This window comes from Nanorana parkeri, unplaced genomic scaffold, assembly GCF_000935625.1.
Source record: "Nanorana parkeri isolate BGI_ZX_2015 unplaced genomic scaffold, ASM93562v1 scaffold1319, whole genome shotgun sequence".
In the NCBI taxonomy this organism is placed as follows: domain Eukaryota; kingdom Metazoa; phylum Chordata; class Amphibia; order Anura; family Dicroglossidae; genus Nanorana; species Nanorana parkeri.
Window position 1 is genome coordinate 249214 of NW_017307587.1, and position 8413 is coordinate 257626.

Consider the following 8413-nt stretch of genomic DNA (forward strand, 5'->3'; position numbering starts at 1 on the left):
AAATTGTCTATCTGTCTATCCATCTAATGATCTACCTGTTACAGCAGGTAGTAGCTTAGATGACAATGCTTTGGATATGGAGGTTAATAGAACACACAAGATTCCTAGGAAGACGACAGAAGCCTGCAGTCATTGACAGACCTCCAGAACTTTGTGTTTGTAAATTGCAGCTTCCGAATTCCGAATTCCTATATTCAATCAGTGCGATGTTGTCTGCACCGAGGTCAGGTCACTGATGTAGCCATAGAAAGAACACACATCACATAAAGGGAACATGGGTCATACAATACAACACAGCACAACAGCCATCTCACAGTAGAGATAAAGGCAACACTTTCTTTTTTAATACTGAGGAATCTTGTATATTTTTAATACAATATTCCAGCAAAATACTATGCCCTTTAAATAAATGATGTTACATAAAACTGCAGTTCTTATTATTGCTTTATTGCTTTAATCATTCTTACTTTACTATTTATTCATTATTGCTTTTTTATATTAATTTTTGGAGCATTAGAATGCTTTGCAAATTCAGGTTTTTAAGGAAGGGCATTTGTCTTGTGAGCAGGGAGCTTGGAAAGGTAATTCACAGAGACAGGCTGGAGTCAGATGGTTTGGACAGTGGAGTGGAGTGGGGGCGTGGGGGTGCATTGGAGAGATTTTGCTTTTGTGAGCTGAACACCTGTCAGTCAGCTGGCTCTGACAGCCTGTCACTGGCCCCCCCAATAGTATGTGAGGGCTAAATACACAGCACTCTTTGCACATGTCAGTCTCCCATCCACGTGGGATCTGCCAGAGAATCGAGCCTTACCTCCCACGCAAGCACTGTACACCTGATCAATATGTTACACCTTTTTTTTATTCTTAAAGAGTTATATGGTACCTAACGTTCACCTATCAATTGCAGACGGTGATCTGCATGGCGGCATCTTGCCATTGTCAAGTATCACAGTCATTTCCAGTGAAAGGTACAGCAAAGCTTCGCTGATCAAGGCTGCTATGGTACATCATTTAAAACGACAGGCAAGAACTCCTCGATCTTTTGTACAAAATGGGTTTTTACACTTAAATACACATACTATTTTTGTTCTGAGTATATGTTGTACATATTCTTCCACTGACACCTCCAAGAGCTCCTCTGCACACAAACTTATTGATCAGTAATTACCTAATAGTACAATGGGAGCTGAGAAAATATATTATTATCTATAAATGGGAACTGGCTTGGAGTATATATGATGGCGAAGTATATAGCATACATTTTATTTATCATGTCACAGATGTATAATTATGGTCACAGCTTGGTTTCATAGCTGCTGTATGATTTCTTATACAGTAAAAGCTCCACACTGTTTACCTGCTATAACTGCAATATCACTTTCTAAGCTGATGCTGGCCAATGGGAGATTGTGCGCTTTGGATACAACATGGAAAGCTTAGGGTTTGATTTACTAAATGGTGTAAAGAGACCCAATCCTATGAAATGGTTGTGATTTGATACCTGTGATTTTACTAGGTTCACATAGAAACTGTAGGAAGTGTATAAGTGCAGTGTATGACTGTGAATATATATATAAGTACTCAGTGTGCATTCTTGTTGGAACACCTTAGACACTGGAGAAGCTGAAGGTACAATTACATTTAGGACTCAAGAGTACAAAAGGCAAAACCAAGAAAGTGCAACTGGCAGAGGTTTACAGTTTTCAAGTGGTTCTCTGTTGTGCTCAAGTTTTCAATACAAAAATACATAGGCACTTTGCTTCTTTGTTTAAGTTTAATAAATAAAAGCTTGTGTTTTTTTGTGTCCTATAAGTCATCTTTGGATTTTCAGATTGTTTACTAAGCAATATAAATATAGGCTGTCCAATGTAGTGTTTTAATGTCAGTAGTGTAAGAACTCAATTAGTTATTGCAAGCCATGTGTATAAATAGGTCTTATAGGCAAACGTTTATTAAATATTAAATAATTACAACATTATGTTTTCAGTAAATATATTATTTGCTAAACATTTCAACTGCTATTTGGGGATAATTTTGAATGTAAAAGTTCCTCATAGGCTATATGCACACAACCATAAAATAAACACAAAACAGAAACACAATGCACAGCGTTTTTTTTGTTTACAGATCATAATGCAGGTGTAGGGTTTTCAATAGAGACAAGCGGGTGGGTGCATAAACATGCACTGCGTTCAGATCCATAACACAAAATCCAAAAAATCTGCGCCTGAGTACATACATGTTATGTGCATATGCATGTAAACACATGCGTATGTGTGTAAATGAAGTCCAAACAGGGAAAAGACATAGAAAACCAAGCAAGTGGAATGCAACAAGAATTTTACACATACTTGCTTATGCGTCTAAACGCATCTAAAAACAAGAATTTTACTGACCATTTATACCAGAACAATTTGGCCAAAATGTGTATTTTATCAGTAAAATTCTTATGGCCATGTGCATACAATCGTAGGGCTTGTTCACACCACAATCAGTGTGTTCCAGCGCGCTTAGTGGCTGGAACGCACTGGATTGCATAATTAAGCCTACCTGTGTTCTGGGGCATTAGGCGGCGTGGTGGTGCTATTCAAGTCACCACAGCAACCCCTCCTGCAATTGCCTGCACCAGCAATGCCCGCGGTGCAGTGCGATCGCAAAAAATAGTGCATACACACAGCAGTAAAAAAAAAGTACAATGCAAAGTGTTTTTGGTTTCTGGATCTGAATGTAGGTATAATGTGTTCAATGGAGCCGTGCACACAGGTGTGTAAACATGCTCTGCGTTCAGAACCTCAACACCTAATCCAAGAAATCTGAATCTAAGGACATAAGTTTCACGCATGTATACATGTAAATGCATTTTACACACATACTCGTGTACACGTAAGTGTTTAAATGAAGTCCAGGAAAATTACATTAAAAACAGAGCAGGAGGAATAGAACAATACATTTTCACATGTGTCCATGTGTCAAAACACATCTAAAAGCAAGCATTTTACTGATCATTACCCAGGATTTTTTTGGGCCAGAAAAAAACATGGATATATGATCAGTAATTTTCCTACGGCCCTGTGCATGTAGCCTTAATCCTGACAGATGTATCAATATGAATACAGTTAGCACTGACTTTGCCTTATGGTATGGACAGTTGTGTTCATCTCAAAGGTCCAGTCTGGGTAAATGTTAAAAAGGCAGAATTGACTTTAAATCTGATTGAGTGTATGAAGTGAACACATGATGAATGGAATCAAACTTTTTTTATGCTCATTTTGCTGTTAGTCCTATGTCTTCCTTTAGGTAATGGAATAAATGGTATGTAAACCCTAATCAACTTCTTCTATTTGATCCCTTTTGGTCTGTTGACTGTACCATCGAATGAGCACTGTTATATCTGTTTGATATGTGCAAAAAATATTGGTTGATCTTTCCAGACATATCATCAGCTGATGACTTCCGGTGTGTTGTACATGTGCAGAATTTTTATCAGTTACATTGTTTCAGTTATCCTTAGTGACTACAGAGCCATGCCCATTTATGGTATGAAAAAGGGGAGGAGGTGTTCTGTAGTCCTGCCCTGTTTCTGTTGTCCTGATACAGTAGGGTGAGTGAGTGTTGTCACCCTAGATCATGAATTCTGCTACTAGCATAATCAGGTGAGTGTTGTCACCCTAGGTCAGGAAGTGTGCTACTGGCAGAATCAGTATCACACACATGGGAGTGTCATCACACTATATCAGGAATTGTGGTAATGGCAGGATCACCAGCTGAGTGTTGTCACATTAGTTCAGGAAGTGTGCTATTGACAGGATTACCAGCTGAGTGTTGTCACCCTTGATCGGGAAGTGTGCTACTGGTAGAATCACCAGGCGAGTGTTGTTACCCTAAGTCAGGAAGTGTGCTACTAGCAAAATCACCAGGAGAATGTTGTCACCCTAGATCGGGAAGTGTGCTAATGGTAGAATCACCAGGCGAGTGTTGTTACCCTAAGTCAGGAAGTGTGCTACTAGCAAAATCACCAGAAATATTTTTACTGGCAAAATCACCAGGTGATTGTTGTTACCTTCGATCAGGAATTGTGTTACTGGCAAATCACCAAGTGAGTTTGTCACCCTTGATCAGTATGTGTGCTACTGGCAAAATCAACAGGTGTGTGTTGTCACCCTAGATCAGGAAGTGTGTTATTGGCAAAATCCACAGGTGTGTGTTGTCACCTTAGATCAGGAAGTGATTTACTGGCAAATCACTAGGTGAGTGTTGTCATCTTAGATCAGGAAGTGTGTTATTGGCAAAATCACCAGGTAAATGTTGTCAACCTAGATCAGGAAGTGTGTTAATGGCAAATCACCAGGTAAATGTTGTCACCTTAGATCAGGAAGTGTGTTACTGGCAATATCACCAGGTGAGTGTTGTCACCATAAATGCGGAAGTGTTACTGGCAATATCACCAGGAGAATGTTGTCATCATAGTTCAGGAAGTGTATTTCTGGGAAAATTACCAGGTGAATGTTGTCACCTTAGATCAGGAAGTGTGTTACTGGCAACTTACCAGGTGAATGCTGTCACCCTAGATCAGGATGTGTGCTACTGGTAGAATCACCAGGTGAAAATAAAGTTTAAAAAAAAGCATGAAAAAAGAAACCAATACACCCACCACATTTAAAGTCTGGTAAGTTACACTATATTTTTAACATCGTTAACATTTTTGTTTTTTTCTTTAGTTATTCTTTAAGGGTTAGAGAAGGACAGACGTAATCTAAACCAATTAGTGGCCACGAACAGGCTGAAACAGTGCAAAGACACTGGCAATGATCAGACCTTTGGAAGGTTGCATTTTCACCCTACATGCACATCCAATAAGAAGTAATGCTAAGCAACAGAGCATAACTTGTGATACCAGTTTATATGATGAACAGGACATCATAGTAGAAAGAAAGCCTTGTGACTGACAGCTGGGCAGAGCCAGCCGTGATCTCACAGCCGGCTCCGCTAAGCTCTCGTTGTAATGACAGTTCATGCTGAACTGTCATTACAATGAGAGCTCAGCGGAGCCGACCTTGATATCACGGCCGGCTCCGCCGAGCTCTCATTGTAATGACAGCAGGTCCCGGCCACTAGGAAACAGTTTGGCGGAGCTAGCTGTCACTGCTAGCTCCGCCCAATCGTTTTCTACTTTTTTTTTTGCTACTTTTTTCACTGGTTTTCTATTCTGCTCGGTACCACGGAGTACCAAGCAGAATAGCTGAGCCGAATGCCGCTCGGCGGCATTTGGCAAGTCACTCACTGCCGTTCGGCCCCTATGAGAATCCAGATGTTGGATTGGCTGAGTTGAACTCCTTCTGCTCTCCGGGTCGGCCGAACATGCAGAGCGTGTTTGGCTGACCCGAAGCAAGCCGATGAAATCAGCTGTACAAGCCTGAAGTGAATAGCCGAACAGCGTTCAGCTCACTTCACTTCGGGTCGGTTATTCACATGGCTGCCAAGCCTGAAGTGAATAGCCGAACAGCGTTCAGCTCACTTCACTTCGGGTCGGTTATTCACATGGCTGCCTTTGGCAGCTTTGTGAATAACCCTGAAAATGTCATAAACATTTTCATAAATATCATGCAACACACAAAAATTGAGACTACCATATTTTTTATTATGTAGGTCCTCTGCTTTCAGGGAATATAGTTTGAGGGGTCTTTTATAAACATTTAAGTCAATAATGTGCATTTAAACTTCTATACAAAGATTTTTTTTAATTGCCCTGCCAACTTCTGGTCAGAGGGAGATTCCCTCTTACTGGCAGTGCCGCGAGGGAACATGGAGCTGGCTTACCGGCCAATCAGGAAGCCGGGCGGCGGGTAATTACACACCACCCGGTTTCCAGATTGCCCGGGAAGCCGGCATTATGCTTGTTGAAGCACCGGTAATGGTACTCGGTATCGGGGAGTACCGAAAGATAAATATATCGGTACTCGTACTTGATATCGAAAAACCGGTATTGGTGCATCCCTAGTTTAAAAGCTTATGCACATATACTATTAAATGCATGATACCCTCGTTCCATCCTGCTATTTTTTCAATATAATATTTTGTTTGGACTTCATTTATGTGTTTATGCATATGTATACACGTAAGCATACGTTTACACACATACAACTGTAACATTTATGTACTTAGGTGCATGCCCCTATTGAAAACAATAAGCCTGCATTTTAATCCATAAACAAAAACACTGTTCATTGCATTTTTTTACGGCAATGCACAGGAATATTTAACAATTACGCCTGAGCAATTAAAGCAGTTGTAAAGCATATGTTCCCTTGGTATAAAGTCATCATTAAGCACCTAACCCTTGCAGTACAGGGGTAGCTCCACTGCAAGGATTAAGAAAAGTTTTTCCTGGAGATCTGCTTTAACTGAACAAACTGAAGATAGAAACTGATTGATAACTATGGTCAACTGCTCTGGATTCTGTCTGCTCCACTTTTGATAAATCCTCCCCCAAAGAGTTAAAAATAGGATACAAACATTTGGGTGCAATGTTCCATCTTTAACAGGTTGGTAAATTAATATTCTCTGGTGTCCCCACGGGTTTAAAGCGTAAAACCATATTGGAGATAATAGAGTTTGCTATGTTTGATCTAGTGAACCAATTCTAGCATAACTGCGCTTACACATTGTTACACAGAAAAAAAGGGTGTGCAATTATGGAGGAATATGATTAAATTCAACTAAATTTGCTAATTCTCACTTTAATAAATGATCTCTCTTGACAGAATGGCAAAAATGATACTGCAACCTATCCAATAATAGGTATCACAAACAAAATTCACACCTGAGGCATCTGCTTTGTTAAAATTCCAATCAGCCACCATGGCAATGTGCCTACTATTTTAAAATGTCTGTTATTAAGGAATACTTAACTCCTTAACACCGGCTGTATGCGTATATGTGGTAACATGGTGCAGGGCCTTATTCATGCTGTCACCTTTACAGTATGTGTTCAGCTGATGTTGCTGCATTGTGCTGGGGTCTACTCATTCAGCGGTCACCAAGTAACGATCAGGAGCACGTAAGATGGATTCTCCCCATCATGTGATCACTAACAGCCAATCACTATGATCACATGATCGGAACATGCCTCCAACATAACAATCTTTTAAGGGGCCTGCTCCAACCATTAGGAAGAGCTTAAGTCATTTTTAAAGCTCCCCAATGGGAACACAAAGAGGGGAATTTATCAAAACTGGAGCAGACAATATCTGGAGTAGTTGTTCATGGCAACCAATCAGCTTCTATTCTTCATTTTCAAACTTTAACCGAACATACTGAAGAAATAGGCTAATTGGTTACTATGGACAACTGCTCCAGATTCTGTCTTCTCCAGGTTTGATACATTTCCCACATGGAGCGCTACAAATCTGACAACAGTTTTAACATTTTCAAGCTTAATTGAAAAAAAAAAGTTTTGCCTGGAGCTCCAAATTCAGAATCGCTCTGTTACAGTTCTTAAAACATACTAGCAAGGTTATTTACAAAAAGGCGAATAGTTTGGAGAAGGCAGGAGAAGTTAACAATATAGGACAACATAACTGAACTGGAAAGTGAGCTGAATTGGAGAATATTTTCAAATGAGCTATTTTGGCCTAGATTGTTCACTTCTCCTGCCTTCTCCAAACTCTTCCCCCTCAAGTGAATAACATTGTATTTTGATATAATATAGAAAATGAACTGCGCCAATAAGCAAGCTAACAGCTACAAGGCACTGGAATGTACACCCACTGTGAGTATGTATACGTGAAAAATGAATAACTAAATGTGCCGAGCTAAAACAATAACTGTTTAAAGCCCATTCCATGTGTACCTTACTGTAAAGCTGGTGATGAATTGATGAGTGTGTTTGTCATCTGTTTTGCTATACTGAGCTTTGGGTCACGGGAGAACGCTAGTTTGTGTTCTCCCGTGACCCTTAGGAGAACTATGGGGAAAATCCCTGACCCCATAGTTCTCCTTTAAAGTATGGCCAATGGTTGTCTGTTTCTTCCTTCTTTAGGCTCACACATGTGAGCTGTTTAGTACATTGATGTTGGATGGAAATTCTTCTATGTATATAGATATGGAGGAGGCCATACCAAATGTTTGCTTCAGACACAGGTGGATCCCTATGCTTGATATTCCTCTCAGACTGTTTTGATTTTGTGTTTGTTGATGGGGGATAATTGGGCAAGAGTAGGTGGATAGATATGTTCTGCTTCACAGAATTATTATGCATTGTGTGTATGGTTTCTAGTGATCCCCTCTTACTACCTGACTATGCTAATGTGGAAGACTCTGAGACGCAATTGTATGCTATACTGTTTGTGCATCATGTGCTATCTTATTGTTTTATTCTATTTTAAAAATGTAATAAAATACTTTGAAAGTTAAA